A 21,903-nucleotide genomic window follows, 5' to 3' on the forward strand; every position below is an offset into this window, starting at 1 on the left:
ACACAAACCTTCTCCCGGATAGTCTCATTCCGAACTCTATCCCCTCTAGTCAGCCCCCACATCCAAAAAATGAAGGTGGCAGAAATGCGGATGTTGCGCTGGATGTGTGGGCTGACTAGAGGGGATAGAGTTCGGAATGAGACTATCCGGGAGAAGGTTGGTGTGACTCCAGTGGAGTGCAAGATGCGGGAAGCCCGATTGAGATGGTTCGGACATATGAAGAGGAGGGGCATGGATGCCCCAGTTCGTTGCTATGAGAGGCTAGCGTTGGATAGTTTTAGGCGGGGTAGGGGTAGGCCGAAGAAGTATTGGGGTGAGGTGATTAGGTAGGACATGGAGCAGTTACAGCTCACCGAGGACATGACCCTAGATAGGAAGGTTTGGAGGACGCAAATTAGGGCAGAAGACTAGGGCCGGTTTGGGTCGCTAGTGTAGGGAATTACTTGGTGGGGGTTTTATTCTTGTTATGATTCCGTGTTCCATGTTTTATTATGAAGCTGTGTGCTTTCCTCTGTTTTCTAATACTTATGGGTGCCGTATTTATGTTATGTTATCTAGTTCTGTGCTTTACTATGAGTTTGTGTGGTATCTCGTGACTTGAGCTGGGGGTCTATCGGAAACAGCCTTTCTACTTCTTTAGAGGTAGAGGTATGGACTGTGTACATCTTACCCCCCCAGACCCCACTAGGTGGGAATACGCTGGGTTTGTTGTTGTTGTTATTTGGTCCTCCAACCTTTACTAGGGTGAAGGTGGAGAAGGATCCATAGAGATTCTTGGATGAGATAGAAAAGATCTTTTGGGTGATGTAGGCTACTAATATAGGGGGTTAACTTTACAGCTCATCATCACAAAGATGTTGCTTATCAGTATTATGAAGAGTTGTATAGAAATGCGATATGGAAGAGACAGGGTTATGGAAAGCTTTTTATAATGCCTTCATAGATTGTTTCTTTAGTCAAGAATTGAGGGTAGCAAAGATAGAAGAGTTTGTGAATCTCAAGAAGGGAAGGATATCTATAAAGGAATATTCTTTGAAGTTTCATCAGCTATCAAGGTATGCTCCTAATTTGGTGGCATGTATAAGGTCACAAATGAGAAAGTTCACTTCTGGGTTGCATAGATATTTGATTCTGGAGAGCAAGTTGGCCTTGTTGATTACAGATAATAGCCATTTTAAGTTTGACTGTTCATATCCAGCAAGTTGGGGATGAAAAAAGAAAGTAGGCAGAGTTTGGGGATAGGTAGAGAAAGCATAGAAGGTTTTCTGATTAGGGAGATGCTCAGCGTCATAGTGGTATAGATGGTGGCAAGTGGCATAAAATGAAGTAGGAAAGTTTGGGCTATTTTTCTGCTAGTGCTCCTTATCAGTTGGGAGACAGGCTTTATTAAGGTGGTAATAATTCTCGAGCACAGGTTGCCCAATCTCAGGAAAGCGGAGGTTAGCCAATTTTTTCGTGTCCTTTTTATTGTTTATGTGGTCATTCTCATTAGGGTTATTGCGAGAAAGGAAGGACAAGTACTTCAAGTGTGGCCAGGTAGGCCAGCAGCTTGGGATTGTATGGTTAATAAGATTTCTAAAGGGGCAAATAAGATTCTTGTGTCTTCATTTTCTATTACTGCTCGTAGTTCTTGTATTGGTCAGAAAAGGTTGTATGCTTTGGCCTCTCGACAGGTATCCGAGGAATCATTTAATGTCATTACTGGTATGTTATAGCTTTTATCTTGTGACATAAATTATTTGCTTGATCTGGGGTCCACTCTTTCTTATGTGACTCCATATGTGGCTTTGTCTTTTGGTTTTAATTCAAAAGTTATATGTCAGATACTTTTTTTGTTTCTACCTAGATAGGTGACTCGATTATTGCTAAGAGAGTTTATAGGGAGGTGTTGTATCTGTTGGTAGCTAGCAGACCTTGGCAAATCTATTTGAGTTGGATATAGAAGATTTTGATATAATCTTAGGTATGGATTGGTTGTATTCATGTAATGCATCTATGGATTATCAAACCCATAGGGTTATATTTTAGTTCCCTGGTGAACCAGTTATAGAATGGAAAGGTAGTTTCTTAGCTCCTAAGGGGAGGTTTATTTCTTTTCTTAGAGCTTGGAGGTTAATCTCTAAGGGTTTTCTTCATTACATGGTCTGAGATAAAGATTGTAGCTCGGAAGGTTTTTCCTTGTCTTCGGTCCCTGTGGTTAGTAAGTTTCCAGAGGTATTTCCAAATAATTTTCCTAGTGTTCCTTCGGAGAGGGAAATAGACTTTGGTATTGATTTGCTTTTTGAAACTCTTCTAATTTCTTTTCCTCCGTATAGAATGACACTCGCTGAGTTGAGGGAACTTAAGGAACAACTTAAGGAGTATTTCTCTATGGGGTATGCCAGTGTTGTCTGTGTACAAGAATGATATTTCCTTTGGATGTGCATTGACTATAGGACGGTAAATAAGGTAAAGGTTAAGAACAAGTATTCTTTTCCCCATATAGATGATCTATTTGACCAGTTATAGGGTGCCATGTCCTTCTCTAAGATAGATCTTCAGTCAGGGTACCATCAGCTTAAGATTTGGGAGGTGGATATCCCTAAGATAGAATTTCTTTCTCGATATGGGCATTTTGAGTTCTTGGTGATGTCATTTGGGTTGACTAATGCTATGACAACATTTATGGACTTGATGAACTGGGTGTTCAGGCAGTGTTTGGATCTCTTCGATATTGTGTTTATTAATGACATTCTGGTTTATTCAAAGAGTATGGTGGATAGTTCTAATCACCTTCGTGTGGTGTTGTAGGCCCTAAAGAAATAATAGTTTTATTTTAAGTTGTCTATATATGAATACTAGTTTAATGCTATGACTTCTTGGGTCATATAATTTCTTATAAAGGGATCATGGTGGATCTGCAGAAGGTTGTTGTGAGGCCTACAACTTCATTGATATTTAGAGGTTCTTGAGTTTGGTCGGCTATTATAGGTAGCTTGTGGAAAGCTTTTCTTTGATCATTTCTCCTTTGACTAAGTTGACTAAGAAGAAGGTGAAGTTTTCTTGGTCGGTGCTTGTGAAGGAAATTTTAAGAAGTTGAAGGATAAGTTGACTAAGGCTCTAATCCTGACCTTGTTGGAAGGCAATGGTGGGTTTGTGGTTTATTGTGATATATCTTAGGTAGGGCTTGGTTGTTTTTTGATGCAGCATGGGAAGGTGATTGCCTATGCTTCAAGGCAGTTGAAGGTACATAAGAGGAATTATCCTACTTATGATTTGGAGTTACTGAAAATTGAGTTTGCTTTGAAAATATGGCAAAATTATTTGTATGGTGTTCACGTGGATATCTATTGTAATCACAAGAGTCTTTGATATATTTTCACTCAAAAAGAGCTTAATCACTAGCAGAGGAGGTGCCTTGAGCTTCTCAAGGATTATGATACGAGTCTTCACTACCACCCAAGTAAGGCAAATATGGTTGTTGATGATCTTAACAGGTTATCCATTAGGAGTTTGGCACACGTGAAGGAAGACAAGCGGGAATTTATGAAGAATACTCATTTCTTGGTTAATATTTAAGTTCGTCTCTTAGACTCTAAGGATGGTGGTGTGATAGTGCAAGGAGTGGTTTGATTGTCTTTTGGTGCGGAGATTAAGGATAAGCAAGTGCTAGATCATATCTTGATGAAAATTAAGGGGTGATGTTGATGGTGAAAAGGTAGTGGTTTTTTAGATTAGTGGTGATGGTACTTTATGGTACCAAGGGAGGTTATGTGTTCCTTATGTTGATGGGTTACAACAAAGGATTTTGGCTGAGGCACATGAGTTGTGCTATGTTATTCATCCAAACTCGATTAAGATATATCATGATCTCAAGAGATATAATGGTGGAATGGCATGAAAAGGGATGTGGTTGATTTTGTGGCCAAGTGTGTAGTGTGAAAATAGGTTTAGATTGAGCTATAAGGCATATCAAGGAATTGATTTTCCTAAATGGAAGTGTGAAGTAATCAATATGGACTTTGTTACTAGTTTTCCTCGATCTCTAAATCAGTATTATTCAATTAGGGTCATCGTGGATAGGATGACCAAGTCTGCAAATTTCTTGCTAGTGCAAATTGCCTTTTTGGTCAGGAGATTGTAAAGCTGCATATGGTACCTATTTCAATTATTTTTTTATTGTGGTATATATTTTACGTCTGATTTCTGGTGGTCTTTCCAGAAAGGGTTGGGGACTATGGTCTGAGTACCACTTTTTATCCAAAGTTGGATGGGCAAGCAGAGATAACTATTTCGACATTTAAAGATATGCTTTGGGTATATGTGGTTGACTATGGTGGCAATTGGGTTGAGCATATACCTTCGGTGGAGGTTGCTTACAACTATAGCAATCATTCGAGGATTGGTACGGCTCCTTTTTAGGCATTGTATGGTAGACGATGTAGATCTCCTATTAGGTGGTTTGGGCTTGGTGAGATGGACCTTTTTGGTCTTGATTTGGTTTATCAAGCGATGGAGAAGGTCAAGGTGATTCGGGATAGGCTTAAAGCTGCTCAAAGTTGCCAAAGTCATTTGTGGATGTTAGGTGTAGAGACTTGGAGTTTGAGCTTGGGCATAGGGTGTTCCTTGAGGTATCTCCAATGAAGAGAGTAGTATGGTTTGGCAAAAAGGGGAAACTCAGTACTCGATTAATTGGTTCTTATATGTTTTTGCAAAGAGTTGGCACTGTTTCTTATAAGTTGGAGTTTCCATCTAACTTAAGTTCGGTTCATTCGGTCTCTCATGTTTCTATGTTAAGGAAGTGTTGGTGGTCCTTCTTCTGTTTTTCCTTTGGTAAGATTAGGTATTTTTGATTCTTTGTTTTATGAAGAGGTCCTGGTCGAGATATTAGATAGAATAGTTCATTGGTTGTGAACCATGGATGTGACTTTGGTTAAGGTATTATGGTTAAACCATAAGGTGGAAGAAGATATTGGGAAGCGGAAGAAGACATGAAGTTCAAGTATCCACATCTGTTTTTTGTTCCTAGGAATCTTGTAGAAGGTATGTGTTCTTGAACATTTCTTTATTTTCTGAGTTTGTTAAAGAAATGATTAACATCTATGGCTCTTTGTTTTCAAACTTTGTTAAAAGGATGTTTGATAATGCAAATGACTCTGTGTGTGGTTACCCTTACCTTGTCCATCATTCGGGGAAAATGTTCCTAGTGGGGGATACTAAAACATCCTTGGTTTTGGCCCGTAGAAAATTCCCTTGAAATCCATTCTCCGAACTAAATACGACTCACGGGTATGAGCCGTGTGCTGGGGTACGAGTGGTATAGACTTGTCATAAGCTGACCAGTGGTAGTTGGTATGATGATTTTTATCACTAAAATGGTCACAACTTAGAGTTGTGAGTTGTAAGGGATCTATATGAGTCATATCTGGGACTCGTATGGTGGACAGTGTTGATCCTTCTGGTATTTCATTCTCTCAGGGATACGGTATATGGGTATGGATCGTATACTGTGGTTACGACTTGGTTGGAAGAGTCATATATTGTACAGTGTTTGATCTAAGGGTTGAGGCATTCATATGAGTGGTGGATACCAATCATATAATAGGGTACGACTCGTATGGGTTAGTCGTATCCATGTGACAGGTTTTTAAGGGATTTAAGTCAGGCTATTCTAGACTTTTCCCTACTTACCGTAATTAAGACCTAGGACTTCTAATACACTTAGAAGGCTATTTAGCCTATTATTCTGTTCATTAACACTTAGAAACTATCCCAAAACGTTCAATAATTCTCTCAAGACCTATTAGGACAAAAAGGCTAGGGTTTAATCTTATGGATTACTTCGGGGCTTGCTTTGGTGATTTCTTTCTGTCAATTCTTTGGTATAAGGCATGATTCTTTTCCCTTATTGAAATTTCAACTAAAGGCATGGTTTATATGATTTGATTTCATGGTTTTACTATTTCATAACTATGTTTTTTCAACTATTACTGACGGTTTTGATATTGAATGCTTAGTTATGGTTTTCTTTGGTTTTAATTATTCTTTTATATGTATTAATGGTGGTTTTGTACAATTGGATTGCATGGTAATGATTTAATGGTCTTTGGAATTGATTTTAGTTATAATATACCCCAAAGTTGTTTGATAAAATGCTTATAGAGATATGTTCATTGCATTGACTTCTTTTAATGGAATTCTTATATGTTTTAAACTGGACAAAGGATTTATGCATGGCTTAAATAGTTTGAAAAGGTTAAAGTTTAAATAGTTATGCTTGTGGAGAACATGGAAGTCTCCTAATTGGATTTAATATGGTATTTAGAAGGGCGCCTAAGGTCCCCTAACCTAAATGGTTTGGCTATGGATATTACTTGCAAGTAAGGGGTGGTATTACAATACCACTAATATTTTCCTTGGTTAATAAATAGTAAAAGGATTGTTTGGACTTAATTTTAATTAGGGATTAATGGCAGAAAGTGTAGCTAAGCCATGAAAGGTGGCGATCCTGGGTGGACCAAAACCCGAAACTCATATTTACCGATATGAGGGGTGTTCGATGAGCATGTGCTAGTGTTACGTTTTATATTATAGGGATATACTAGTCATCCTATGGGAAATTCCTTCATCGTGCAGCTACACGTACTAGGGCTCTTTCAGCAGGGGGCGATGAACCCTTATTACCTGTAGGTGGTTAGGATAGCCAAGCTAAGGAACCCAGGTAAAGTTATTAAGTGCATAGTAAACCCAGTTCCCTTTTCCATCACATATTTATGTATGGTTGTATTCATTATGGATGGCTTTACTTGGTTTAATGACTAGAATTATTTTTATCCTTATCTTGAGTTTCATGATAGCAGTCACTCGCTAACCCCATCGACTTATGGTTGTATACCCACGCTATGAAGAAACCGTCTATTCCACTCCTCCTATTTAGCACGCAGATTCGGTATTAGCATTTTGACTGAAGTGGTGAGCTTCCATCCTTTTGAAAGGAATCATTTCATGTTATATATTTCTTTAGACACTCTTCTTTTATTTTTTATGTTGGTTTTATCCATGATTGGGGGCATGTCCAAACCGGATACTTTTACTCTTTTGGTTAAAGACTTTGTGGTACTTCTGGGGGTTGGTATGGGCGGGATCAATATTGGTTTCGATCTTGACATTGGAATAAGCCAGTGGGCTAACATTATTTGACAAAATTATTGGTTGTTACATCATATTACATTTTGGGATTGATTTTCATATTGTGTTTCGGTATTCCCTTTAGTTTATGGTCTATGGTTTGGTTTGGTACGAATGGACTCGGTTGGGTCAGTCACAGTGGTGAAGCTAACTCTGAGTCTTAATAAGAACAATAACTTTATCTTGTTATATGTTTGAAATTCAACCCATCAGAGGTTTGATATAGGTAGTTTGGTTGGGTAACATGGGCAGTCCCCGGTCCCGGTCGAACTTTGGATGCCCATTACGACAAGGCCCGGGGTCGGGTCGGGTCATTTTTGCATCTTCAAAGTAAATATTCTCTTTTGTTGCGTTTTCTCCTCTACTTTCCATGTTGGTACCTGCACATATGTCCTTATTAAAGGAAGGACAAATAGTGTTAGCTCGATTTGGTGGCAACCCTCTCTCTTCACTCCTCTAAACCTCTCCTTTTTCCTATCTTATGTTGACACCTTGCGCTCCTTTACTCCTCTCAATCTTTGGTCTTTCATTCATTAGACATGGAGTAAGTGGTCACATCTCTTTGAGATTTGGGAAGAATGGGTGGAAAGAGATGATTTCCCCATTGGTCCATTACATTCTTAGGCCAATTTTGTACATTTGTAACTATATTCCTTGCAAACCAATTATCTCCCAAGCTTAGATGTTCATGTTACAAGTCTTTTGGAAACTCTATACCCCTCCAAGAAGTATGGAACAAGTAGAGGCTACCTAGGTATCCCTATATTGTCAACCATGGGTGGGATGATATAGTTTCTATAGAAACAATTATCTAGCACAAGGAGGCATCTTAGAACCCTACAAATCCTTACCCTTCCGGAGCAAACATTTCTTCTTGAAGAAAAATTGTAAAGCTTAGTATACCCAATCAGTACATGGGTTTCTGAAACACCCTGAATTTTGGATTTTGAAAATATTTTAAGCTTTTAGCTCACTGCCTTGTTTATGACTTGACCCCATGAGTCGTAGGGTGTCTTAATAGTTCAGGTGACCCTAGTTGTAAAGTGTTCAGTGAATGGTGTTTGAGTTTATGTCCTGGGTAAGACATGGGGACATAAGTCATAAAGACTTGAGAGGAGTTGTTAGGACGAGTTGTAACCAAATCATGTAAGTTTGTGGCATGATTCTTCTAGGAATATGAGTGGCTCACTATGAGTCGTAAGGACTTGTTACGAGTCATGATATGAAATCATCGGATGTCCAATGTTTAACCCATTGCGTTTCTATGTTGACCACGTCTTGACCCTATGAGTCGTAGGGTCTCATTATGAATGGGTTTATGGTGTCATAAGGTCGACAGTGTATGGGGGTCCTAGTCATTGTCTTGGTTATGACTCGTGGTGACGAGTCGTAAGATGTGGATATGAGTCAATGATTGACCCTTTTCCAGCTTTTAAGTTAAGGGAATTCTGAATATTTACCCTCTTACCCTAATTAAAAACCACGTCTTATAACCCCTTTAGGGTATCATTAGTCCTAAAAAACACATCAAATTAACTTCTCAAACACTTCTAAAGGTTCTCTCTATTCCCTCAAGAAATTCAAGCTAGGTTTTCAAAAGGTTGATAAATTAGGGCTTTCAAGGATGATTTCTCTCAAAATTTCTTAGTATTTAAGGTATGTTACTCTTATCCTGTACTTTTTGCTTTAATGGCATGATTTGGTTAAGGTTTATGTAGTTTTGATGTTGGGTTTTGAACTATGGGTTGAGGGTTTTGAATATAAATTATTTAAAAATACTTCTCCAATGATATTTATGAAAATGTTTTGCTTAAATTGATGGTTGGAAAATACTTTGGAGTGCATGAGAATAGTGGGTGGACATAGGTACAATGGAATCCCTAAATTGATAAATCATGGAAATAGGGGTATAACGGAATCCCCAAATTAATTGGTTTCGTATGGAAATCGGTAATAACCTCAAACCACTTGCCTAATTAATTTTGGTTTATGCATTATGACATGGCTTGGCTTGTTTCTTGAAACTAATGCATTTTATAAATGGTTAAATGGTTAAGGATGGTTTTAAAAACCTTGTAGAGTACAATGGAATCCCATAAGTGAATGAATTATGAAAACCTTATGGGGTACACATGAATCCCCCAAGTGATTTTAATAATTGAGTCTGCGGATTACTTGGGAATTCCCTACGTATTGGTTAATGACATTGTGTCACGACCTAATTAAAGAGTCGTGATAACGCCTACTAAACCCACCAGTAGGTAAGCCAACACTGTAACCCATAGCTAAGGTAATGGGTTACTTTTGTAGAAACGCCTGACAAGGGCGACAAAAAATGAACACAACAACAAACAACGATGACAATAGACAAGCAACTATGTGTACCAATTCCCACGACCTGGTAATATTAGTACAAGAGAATCTAAGTTCGACAATAGAATATACAACTCAAAGTCTAAATTTTCTTATACATTCGTCTCAAATACAAAAGACTTAATAAAGATAGGAGGGAAATAGGCAACTCAAACTCCAAGAGCTCATCCTATCTCCAGAAGATCAACATAACACGGTCTAAACTCAGCGGCAGCAACTAGTACTCAGGTCTACACTAAAAAGGTACAGAAATGTAGTATGATTACCAAAATGACAAGTCATCAGTAGGCATCATCGACCGACTGAGCTATATTATGATATAAAGATGATATAAAGTAAGACAATAACTATAAGTCAAGAAAAAAAATTGAACCTGAATCATCTCTATCATCGCCATACAAAATAATTAATCAACTAGAACAATAATATGACATCTCATATCAAATGTACCACAACCATCATACACAATGAATAACCGATTCAGAAGTATAAAGTAATATATATACAATTACAATCCCATAAATGCCAAGTTTAATGCGCATACCATCATTAGAGCATAAAACAAAAGAACTTACCACGGCTTCCACTGGGAAGTACACCCAAAAGAACACAAAGTTAATAACACATCACAGCGTCCTATACCCCTGGAGAGTGCACCAATAGATAAGTTCATCAATGCATCAAGAATATGTGTATACACAACCAACTCACATTTACTCCAATTTCCACGTTTCCATTATCGGTTATTTACCAAGTCCCATATTCATCATCAATTACCATAATTCGACACAATGAAACCAATATAATCATAACCATAGTTATATAGTCATTTAGACCTTTAACTCATTAATATACTCAATATTGTCTATATCAACTAACCACCATTTATTATTAAGCTACTAGTTTGCTAGTCATCATAAGGCCTTCGACCATTAGCCTAGCTAATTCTTTATTGACCTTCTTCATGAAATAGCAACTAATTACCATTTATTAAATAACCAACTTTCACATCTAGACAAGATGCACAACTAAATCATAATCATCATTTAACCCGAAGTTCATTCCTAGTTACCATAGGTGCACTAGCAATCTTATAGGAAGAGGTTACATATTATCAAACACATTTATTTATCTATTATTCAACACCTCTCATTTGTTGACACGATAAATCTCTATGTCATCACTTAAGAAACCCACGGCATCACCTACTAGGCAACAATATCATAAATCATCAACAATGCTAGGTCTATTATTATCATTATCCATTTAACAAGCTTAGCTGCTAATTTCCATATTTAACTAAACGAGGTTCACCAACTAGTATTCTAGGCATCCTAGCTATCGTGTAATATAACCACATTATATAAACTAGTTATCACATAACTCATTTCACTAGATTAAATCCCATAACCTAACCATTTATTCAACCCAATATATTTACTAGGTTATTCCTTAATCTACACATGATTACACGTACCAATTATTCTTGGCTCACTAGTCGGCAATTTCTACTTCTATTCACTAATTAGTATTAACAAGAGCCACACCATAACTAGTGATTTACAATAGAGAATTATAGACACTTTTAAAGGAAAACATCATATCCTACATGCACACAATGAATTAACCATTCAATGGCACAACCTCGCATATACCTATATTTTCACACATGCTTACCATACATAACATCACCATAAAATCAGTACATCCTCCGGGTTTACCGGGCATCACCATAACATCAACACCTCTTTCGAATTTATAGGGCATCATCACATCATCAACATATCCTCCGGATTAATCGACCATCATCATAACATCAATGCCTCCTCTAGATTTATAGGGCATCATAACATCATCAACATATCCTCTGAATTCACCAGGCATCATCATAACATCAATATATCCTCTGGATTCACCGGGCATCATCATAACACAAATACCTCTTTTGGATTTACCAGGCATTATCATAGCATCAACATATCCTCCTGATTCACCGAGCATCATCATAACATCAATATATCCTGTGGATTCACCAAGCATCATCAAAACACAAATGCTTCTTTTGGATTTACCAGGCATCATTATAACATCAACATATCCTCCAAATTCACTGAGAATCATCAAAATATCAATATATTCTCCAGATTCACTAGGCATCATCCTAACACAAATAACTCTTCTTGATTTATCTGGCATCATTATCACATCAACATATCATTCAGATTCATCGGGCATTATCATAACATTAATATATTATCACAAACTAAGAAGGCCCGGGAGCTCTTCTCTAACTGGAAATCATATATACAATTCAGATACTATAAGAAAAATTAGGAAATACCTAACCATACAGAAAAATGGTTATTCTTTTACTTCAATTGAACAATATGAAATGAAATCCATAAATATCTAACAATATCTAACACCAATCTGCAAAATCTCTAACACATCAAAACCAACTTCTTGTCTAAAACTAGGACAAGGCCCCCAGTCGGACCATAAACTAAAATAAAATAACAATGTTCTAAGAACAAGCCTTTCAAAATAAGGGAGGCTTACCAACTGCGCACTTCTAATAGACAAATCTATGGCTTAGCGGGACCCCGAGACTAAGCCTCAGATCTTGAAATATAGGGGGTCAATACAAATGTACTGGTACACAGAGCAATCCAAAACAATGTACCTTTATGCAACATAAGTGAGAGAAATTTATAGAACACTTAACATAAGATATATGAAAACACATGGGCATACTTAAAATATTCTGAACATTTACTTGAAATCCACGACTGACTCTTTATCTTACTTCAGAGCTAGGTGGTATACCCTATAATTCTACAATCCCATGGGATATATAGAATCCGCCCTTGACTCGGAGGCCAAGCCCCCAACCCAATTTTACCGCAAGTGTTGGAGTTTCTATTTCTAATATGCCACAGGGAACTAGGCCAACGTATAATCCCTCTTTGGGGACATAACAACCCGTATAAGCAAAATACGATTTCAGGTAATGAATTTTCTGGGATCATGCCTTCTTTAGGTAGCCACCTATCTCTCTTTAAGCCCATTTCTAATACTTTCTAAACATGCATCATTCTAAAATTTAAAATCTGAAGGAATCTCTAGTTTCTATTCTCTTCTGTGCTATCATGGCATTATCTATTTTGGTATCATCGTGCAAAGACTTGAAAGTTGTATGTCTAAGCCTTAAATGTCATGTTACAATCCTTTCATTCGTAACAATTTTTAGAGAACCAAAACATTCAAACAGTACAAGAGGATTCATATTTCAAAACATATGTCAAACTATGCACAAATTCACTTTTTTCAACATTTCAACAATAAATGGTCAATTTCCTAAACAACCATGCAATTTATTTGGTTATTACATTTAGCATTAACCAATGAGAAATTATCCCTCACTTCAATTCTCAACCAATATTAAGTTCATATTAGATAGAAAAGCTCTTGACTCATACTTCAAGACATGCAATTTGGTAACCCATAACTTGTAAATCAAGAAGTAATACAATTAGAGAGGGAAAATTCATTCTTCATGCTCTCAATTCATGTTTAAAAACTAAAAAATACACATATACATATACACGAGAAAATTAATATTCAAGGGGAGGCCTCAAGACCCAAATATTATGTCATTGAAAAGGATTCATAATGCATATTCTTTAAATTGGTCTCAAAACCCTTCATGAATATATAATTTCTAAACCTTAAAAATATAATAAAACAATCTCACCGTGACCATATAATTTTGGAAAACCCCATATACCTTAGATTACTTGGTTTGAAAGATGGAACCCGATCTTGATTCGTTTCTTGGAAATCTTGAACTTTAGGATTAACACTTGATCTTTGTGAGGGAAGTTAGTGTTTAGTTTTGAGGGTATTTAAGTGGTTTTTGGCATAATATGAGATAATCACGACTTGATTTTGTGTTATGGATGAGATAAAGTACAGGAAAAAGACTGAATTACTTTCTTGGACCCAAAAATTATTAACACGAATTGTGCACCTGATGCTATAGAAGATGCGATGCATCAACCCCCACCGACGTGATTACTGGTACTACGCGATGACATTGTATTGGGATTCTATTTTTCTCATCCAAACATATCTCAAAGATCGTCCTAAAAATCCAAAACTTTCCTGAGACACCCTCTTTATACCCCTGAACATAAATCAACTTAAAATCCCTCTCGGGATCAAAAATATTGATTTAGAAATTGTTGAAGTTTAGGAGCTTAAAATGTAGCTGTCATTCCAACACTTAGAAAAAATTCAGGTTGTAAGATACCTATGCAAGCTACCAAGTGCGGTACTAAGTCGAGAATGCCACTGGGTGTTACATTATCCCCCCCTTATGGGATTATTCATCCCCAAATGATGGTTTAGAACAAAAGCAAACATGATTCCAAGCATACTAGGGAAAAAATAAAGAGAGTAGTGTAAGGTTTGTACCTTCTATGTTATCATCCATGGGTTCAAAGAGGTTCAGGCATCTTGCACGCATGTCATCTTCTAACTCCCAAGTAGCTTCCTCAGCTTTTTGATTCTTCCACAATACCTTAACCAAAACTATGTCCTTACTTCTTAGCTTCCAAACTTGGTGATCCAAAATGGCAATAGGTTCTCTTCATATGACAAGGAGTATTTCACATTGATCTCCTCTATAGGCAATACAAGTGAGTCATCTCCAATATACTTTTTCAACATTGTCACATTGAATATTGGATGAACTGAAGCCATATTCGCGGGAAATTCTAACTCATAAGCAATCCCACCAATCATTATCTCAATCTGATACGATCCTATATAACGAGTACTAAGTTTTCCCTTCATTCCAAATCACATGACTTCCTTTATAGGGTAGACCTTTAGGAATACCCAATCATCAACCTCAAATTCTAAATCTCTCCTTCTGACATCGGCATAAGACTTATGGCTACTCTAAGCAGTCTTAAGTTGCTCCTTAATGATATTTACATTCCCTATCGCCTGATGAACAAGGTCAAGCCCAGACAACCTCATTTCACCCACCTCATACAATGAAATTGGTGACCTATATCTTCTCCCATAAAGTGCTTCAAATGGATCCATCTACATATTGGAATGATAGTTACTGTTGTAAGGAGAATTTATTCAATGGAAAATAATCCACCCAACTTCCCTTAAAGTCAATCACGTAGGCCCTCAACATATCTTCCAAGGTCTTAATGGTGCATTCTACTTGCCCATCAGTCTAAGGGTGGAAAGCAGTACTAAGGTTTATTTAGGTACCTAAGCCCCTCTAAAAAGATATCCAAAACTAAGAAGAAAATTAAGTACCTTGATCGAATATAATGGACACGGGAGCCCCATGTAACTGGACTATTTCCTAAATGTATAGCTTAGCATAGTCATCTCCTTAGTAATTTATGTGCACGAGAAGGAAATGAGCGGCCTTGATCCTTTGATCTACAACTACCCAAATGGAGTCGTATTGATTCTAGTACTTCGGGAGCCTCGTAACGAAGTCCATGTTAATCATCTCCCGCTTCCACATGGGCAAAGTTATTTCCTGAGAAGTGCCACCTGGTTCCAAACTTGGTTATAATTTAAATACTTAGAAAAATAACTAGCAATATTAAGTTTCATATTGTTCCACTAATAAATAGTCTTAAGGTCATGATACATTATCATAGAGCCTGGATGAAAAACATACCTCAAAGTGTGAGCTTTACCAAGAATTATCTCTCATAAACCATCCACGTTTAGCACACAAAGCCTACCCTAATACCTTAAAATCCCATCACCTCTAATTTGAAATTCCATTGCTTTTGGTTGACCAACATGTTTCTTAATCTATATTAAGATAGGGTTTTCAGCCTGCATTTCCTTAACATCAACACATAAAGAGAATTTTGCTATCTCATGAACAATTGCTCCCCTATCTTCAGAATCCAAAAGTCGAACTCCCAAATTTGCAAGCAAGTGAATATCTCTGACCATCTATCTCTTTCCCTTCTCAAAATAATAATGATTGCCTATTGATAGCCTGCTAAATGCATCAGCCACCACGTTTACCTTGCCCAAATGATAATGCAGGTTCATGCATAATATTTCAATAATTCCAACCAACGCCTTTGCCTAAGATTCAGTTCTTTCTTCATGAAAACATACTGCTTGGTTTTGTCATCACTGAATATATCTACATGTACCCCATAAAGATAATGCCACCATATTTTAAGTGCAAACACCATGCCCACTAACTCTAAGTCATGGGTAGGATAATTCTTTTCGTGCACCTTTAACTACCTAGATGCATAAGCCACCACCTTACCCTGCAGTACACAACAAAACCTTTTGTACCATTAGGAAGAGTCAAAACGGCGTGGTAGTCAACTTATCTTTTAGTTTCTCAAAACTACTATCACATGAGTCAGACCGCAAGAATTTTGCCTTTTTCTTAGTAAATTTGGTAAATGGAGTAGATATGGAGGAAAAAATATCTACAAACCATCTGTAATACCCTGCCAAACCCAAGAAGCTCTGATTATTTGTTGGTATCATGGGACTAGGCCATTTTATTGCTGCCTTAATCTTTTTGGGGTCAACCTTAATCCCCTCACTAGAAATAATGTGCCCTAGGAAAGCAGTAACACTAACTAATAATTCACATTTAGAAAACTTTACTTATAATTCATGATCTTTAAGGGGATAATTCAGAGGTGATTGGAATGCTCCTATTCTCTCTTAGAGTAAACCAGAATATCATCAGTGAAAACTATCAAGAATAGATCTAGAAACTGACGGAACACCCTATTCATTAGATCCATAAAAGTTGCAAGGGCATAAGTCAGTCCAAAGGACATAACTAAGAATTCATAATGGTCGTACCGAGTTTTGAAAGCTGTTTTGGAAATGTCAGCCTCCCTAACCTTCAACTGATGATACCTCAAATAGAGGTTTATTTTTTATAAATGTTTGGCACCTTGGAGTTGATCAAATAAATCATCGATTCTGGGAAGAGGGTACTTATTCTTGATAGTGACCTTATTAAGATGACACTATCTATACACATACGGAGGGAACCATCTTTCTTATGTATGAAGAGCACTGGAACGCCCTAGAAAGAAACACCTGGACAAATAACGCATTTATAAGGAAGGTCTTTTAACTGTTCTTTCTACTCTTTCAATTCTACAGGAGCCAATTTGTATGGTGGGATAGAGATAGGACGAATATTCGACAACAAGTAAATGCCAATGTCTATCTCTTTATCAGGAGGTATCCCTGGGAGATCATCGGGAAAGACTTCTAGGAATTTATTAATTACGGGGATAGACTAGAGGGAGGGACTTTTTATACTAGAACCTTTTAGCCGAATAAGATGATACAAACAACCCTTAGATATAAGTTCACTATCTTTGAGATAAGATATGAACTTACCCTTAGATGCTAAAGAATACCTCTCCCATTCTATCATTGGTTTATTCAAAGAAGAGAAAGTGACTTTTCGAGTTCCACAGTCTGGTGTGGCATAACATGAATGGAGCTAATCTATCCCAAAGATAGCATCGAAGTCAATCATTTCAAGATCTACAAGTTCTGCCATAGTATCACTATTACAAATGGACACAACATAATTTTGATACATCCTTCTAGCCATAATAGAGTCACCAATAGAGGTGGAAATAGAGAAAGGTTTCGATATAATATCTGGTTAAAATCTGAAGCAACTACCACATATGGGGTCACATAAGACAACATTGACCCTAGGTCAAGCAACACATACACATTATGGGAAAATATTTACAACGTACTCGTGACAACATTTGGTAAAGCCTTAGCATCCTAGCGTTTAGATAGATCATATAATCAGTTGAGGATAACCCTAGTAGCTAAAGTAGCACCTTTGAGAGGTGGTGGTGGTGGAGCTAAGGAATTGGCTTCGGACTTGGCACCACCGAAGTTCTCTCTAGTGAAAGGACAATCTCTCTGAAAATAGCTCGACTAACCACAAGTATAACATACAAACCTACCCAACTGACACCTCTCTAGGTGATGTTTACCGCAAGTCCCACATTGTGGAAAAGGCTGATATGTCATAGCCACATTGCCTTGGGAATGAGTACCCTGCACTTTCCAACAACTGTTAGATTGAGGGTTAAAGGACAACTGATCAATTGGAGGTCAGGGTGCTGGCTGATGATAGAGTGTTACTCTAAAACTTCTGTTTAGACCACTTGTTACCCTAATTATTTTTGCCTTGGTGCTGACTCTTATTCTGGTTTGTAGATATGGCCCTCTTGGCCTGCTTGTCTTTCTCCCTTTCCTTTTCCATTCTTTCTTCTACCTACTGCATATAAATGAACAACTTAGAGAAATCCAATCTCTAGTCAGCATTGCTCCTTTGCATTCCAACACCAGATCATCTGAAAGACCAGATACAAACTTCCTCATCCAATCTCTCATGTTGCCTGCTAATTTTAGAGCATAACAGGATAACTGGTTTAAATTCAGTGTGTACTCCTTGACACTCATTTTCCCTTGCTTAAAATGCATAAATTCTTCAATTTTGACTCTCTCAATTCTCGAGGAAAGAAGCACTCTAGGAAAGCATCCACAAACTTACCCCACACAGAAGGCTCAGCATCACTACCTTTCGAATCCTCCTATTCATTATACCACTGATTGGGAACATCCTTCAGCTGATAGGATGCCAAATCAATCCCTTTAACTTCAATCACATGCATAACTCTTAAAATTTTCTCTAGTTCATTAATGAATCCTTGGTGGTCCCCCTCTACCTTCATACCAGTAAACATAGTCAGTCTAGTCTCATGAATAGACCTACAGGTGTAACCTCAGATGAACCATACATAGAAGCCACATTTTCAGAACGAGGGGTCTGAGAGGCCACCAGTTGAGCATTCATATGGACGGACTGTCAGAACTCAGCATTTAAAACTTCCATCTGAGGTCGCTGAGGATGGTTAACACTGGTTCGTAGAGCCCTAGGTGTATTGGTTAGAAGTAGGGGAACTCCTGAAGTAGCCAAAAACTCTGGGGTACGAGCTCTATCACGGATCCTCATTCTATGTATAGGACGGACATCCTCAGCTTAGGTGTTTTGTTCGGTTGTTCTATAAGGAGGCATGATTAATATGTGAATATAGGGAATCACAGGTTATAGGACATTTAGACTCTATAGCACGAACTAAATCATGAAAGAAGGAGAGACATTCCTAAATGCTTAGTAGCTTCCTCCTTATAAGTATGGCACACCCATAAAAAGGACTCTACCCAAAGAGATTTTGCAAACACCCTGGGACCATGAACTTTGCTTTAATACAAAGCTTGTCACAACCTGAGCTGAGACCCTGGCAGTGCCGGCATCCCAAACCAAGAAGGATGGAGAGCCTTTCTCTAACTATTAATCGTATACACAATTCATATACTATAAGAAAAATACGGAAATACCTAAGCATACAGAAACATGGTCATTCTTTTACTTCAATTGAACAATACAAAAAAAAATCCATAAATATCTAACAATATCTAACACCAGTCTACAATATCTCATACACATAAAAACCAACATCATGTCTAAAACTGGGACAATGCCCATAGTCGGACCATAAACCAAAATAAAATAACAATGTTCTAAAATTAAGCCTTCCAAAATAAGGAAGGCTCCCAACTACACACTTCTCATTGACAAATCTATGGCTTAGTGGGACCAGGGATTGAGCCTCTGATCCTAAAATATAGGGGGTCAATATAAATGTACTGGTATGCAGATAAATCCAAAATAATGTACTTTAATACAACATAAGTGAGAGCAGTTTATAAAACACTTTACATAAGATATATGAAAACACATGGGCATACTTAAAAGATTTTGACATTTACGTAAAATCCAAGACTCACGCTTTATCTTACTTCTGAGCTAGGTGGTACACCCTATAATTCTATAATCCCACAGGCTATATGGAATCCGCCCTTGACTTGGCGGCCAAGCCTCCAACCCAAGTTTGCCGCAAGTGTTGGAGTTTCTAATTCTAATACAACATAGGGCACTAGGCAATTCTATAATCCCTCTTTGGGGACATAATAACCCATATTGGCAAAACACGATTTCAGGCAACGAGTTTTCTGGGTTCATGCCTTCTTCGGGTAACCACCTATCTTTCTTTCAGCCAATTTTTAATACTTGCTAAACATGCATCATTCTAAACTTCAAAATCTATAAATCTAAAGAAAATTCTAGTTTCTATTCTGTTTTGTGCTATCATGGCATTATTTGTTTGGTATCATCATACCAAGACAAACAAGTTGTATGTATAAGCCATAAATATCATGATACAATCCTTTCATTCAAAACAATGTTTAGACCACCAAAATATTCAAATAGTACAAGAGGATTCATATCTCAAAACATATGTCAAAATATGCACAAATTCTCATTTTTCAACATTTCAACTATAGTGGTCAATTTCTTAAAACAATCATGCAATTCCTTCAGTTATTACATTCAACATTTACAAACAAGAAATTTTTCCTCATCTAAACATGTCTCAAACGTTGCCTGAAAATCTGAAACTTCCCCGAGACACCCCCTTTACACCTCTAAACATGAATCAACTCAAAAATCTATCTCATGGTCAAAAAGATCGATTTATAAATCATTGAAATTTAGGAGCTTAAAATGTGTCCAAGTTATTCCAACACTTAGAAAAATTTTAGGTTGTAAGATACCTATGAAAGCTACCAAGTGCGGTACTAAGTCAAGAATTTCACGGGGTGTTACATATATTCACCATGACATCAATATCCATATATATTTATATATAGTCAAATTAATAACAAGTGCAAGCCCACGAAGAATAGATTGGAAAAGAAGTAGGAAGGACATATCATCACACCTTGCCATTTATTATCAATGCAATGTGTTTGTAGGTGCTTGAGCATGTATATACATATGAAAAGAATACTTCATATAATACTGGGCTTAAAATGATTATTAGCATAGTCAATAACTAGCCCTGATTATATTTTCTAGAATTGCGATTTACATGTATTATTCATAATGCAATGATTCAGGGATTCCTTTGCACAAAAATTAGTTTAGTCATTAGGCTTGAACATAATATGTGTAATAGCATCTAAGGTTCACATAAAATAAGACAATAGTTCAAGTGAGAGCATAGTCATAGGCTCATTTTACTAGATTTTCAATTGCTAATCAACAATTTTAAGAAGATTACAATCAACAAACACATTATTTCCAAAGAAAACACAGTGAATAGCCTACAACCAGGTCCACTACTAAAAATTACCTATATGGTAACCGTTTAAAAATTGTTGCTATGGATACAAAAACCATCGCCATAGAGCTATCACATTAGTTTGGAAGCTGTCCCATATGTGAGTGTTGGCTTAGATCTATGGCAACAATTTATGTGACAGTTATGACAACTATTGCCATAGAGGTATCTATGCCAATAGTTTTGTTCATCTTCTATTGGGACCGACCCACTTAGCTATAGCAACAGTTTGGAACTGTTGCAGTAGATCCTATTTCAACGACAATAAATTGTTGCAATAACCCAATTGTAATAATTTTATTATTCTATTACAACTATTTCAAAAATCTATCAACATGCTTATTTGTATTTTGCAATGATTTTTGATGACCTATTGCAACTAATTTGGATACCTATTCCAATGGTTTTTTGGCCTGTTGCTATAATTATACATCTATACACAAATCACAAAGCAATATCTTTTATTTATATAATAATCCAAAATAAGCAACAAACTAGTAATGTAAACCCAAAGCAAATGCTTATTTTTCCATGCATAGTATCACGTTCGAAGGCCGATAAGTTTGAAGAAACTCTATATCAAAACGATCAATAATAAAGCATCTACATCATTAAGTCAAAAATCTTCTCCGGTCAATGTCTTCATCACTTCTTTCTTCAAGATCCCCTTCTTCATTTAGGACACCTAAGAGAATTAATAATCTCAATTAGCCAAGAAATACTCAATTAATGTAGCTCATAAATCACTAAGAGATATCTTTAAGAAAATCATGAGTTCATCGTTAAAATCATATCCCAATTTGTTTAAACTCTAGTATTTTATATTTCTATCCTATAGGAACCACAAAAGTAAATTCTTTTCCACTACTAATGTTATATGAAAATTAACATAGATGACCAAACATTTTGTTTCAGGAATGTCACAAATTATTAGGATACATCTCGATAAAAGACAAAACAATCAATAGGACAGAGTTTGTATAAAAATATAAAAAGAATGATATATATATATATATATATATATATATATATATAT

The 21,903-nt window shown here is 36.8% G+C and overlaps 1 long non-coding RNA gene across 1 annotated transcript in view; it reads right to left on the reverse strand.

Annotated features, from left to right (window-relative positions):
• Nucleotides 1-21,392: 21,392 nt before the first annotated feature.
• Nucleotides 21,393-21,903, reverse strand: part of LOC107856408 — a 4,167-nt gene continuing 3,656 nt past the window's right edge. Inside the window, exon 4 of the long non-coding RNA XR_001670551.2 lies at nucleotides 21,393-21,552. This is a non-coding gene — a long non-coding RNA (uncharacterized LOC107856408). The remainder of the gene's footprint in view (nucleotides 21,553-21,903) is intronic.

This window comes from Capsicum annuum, chromosome 4 (genome assembly GCF_002878395.1).
Source record: "Capsicum annuum cultivar UCD-10X-F1 chromosome 4, UCD10Xv1.1, whole genome shotgun sequence".
NCBI classification, from domain to species: Eukaryota; Viridiplantae; Streptophyta; class Magnoliopsida; order Solanales; family Solanaceae; genus Capsicum; species Capsicum annuum.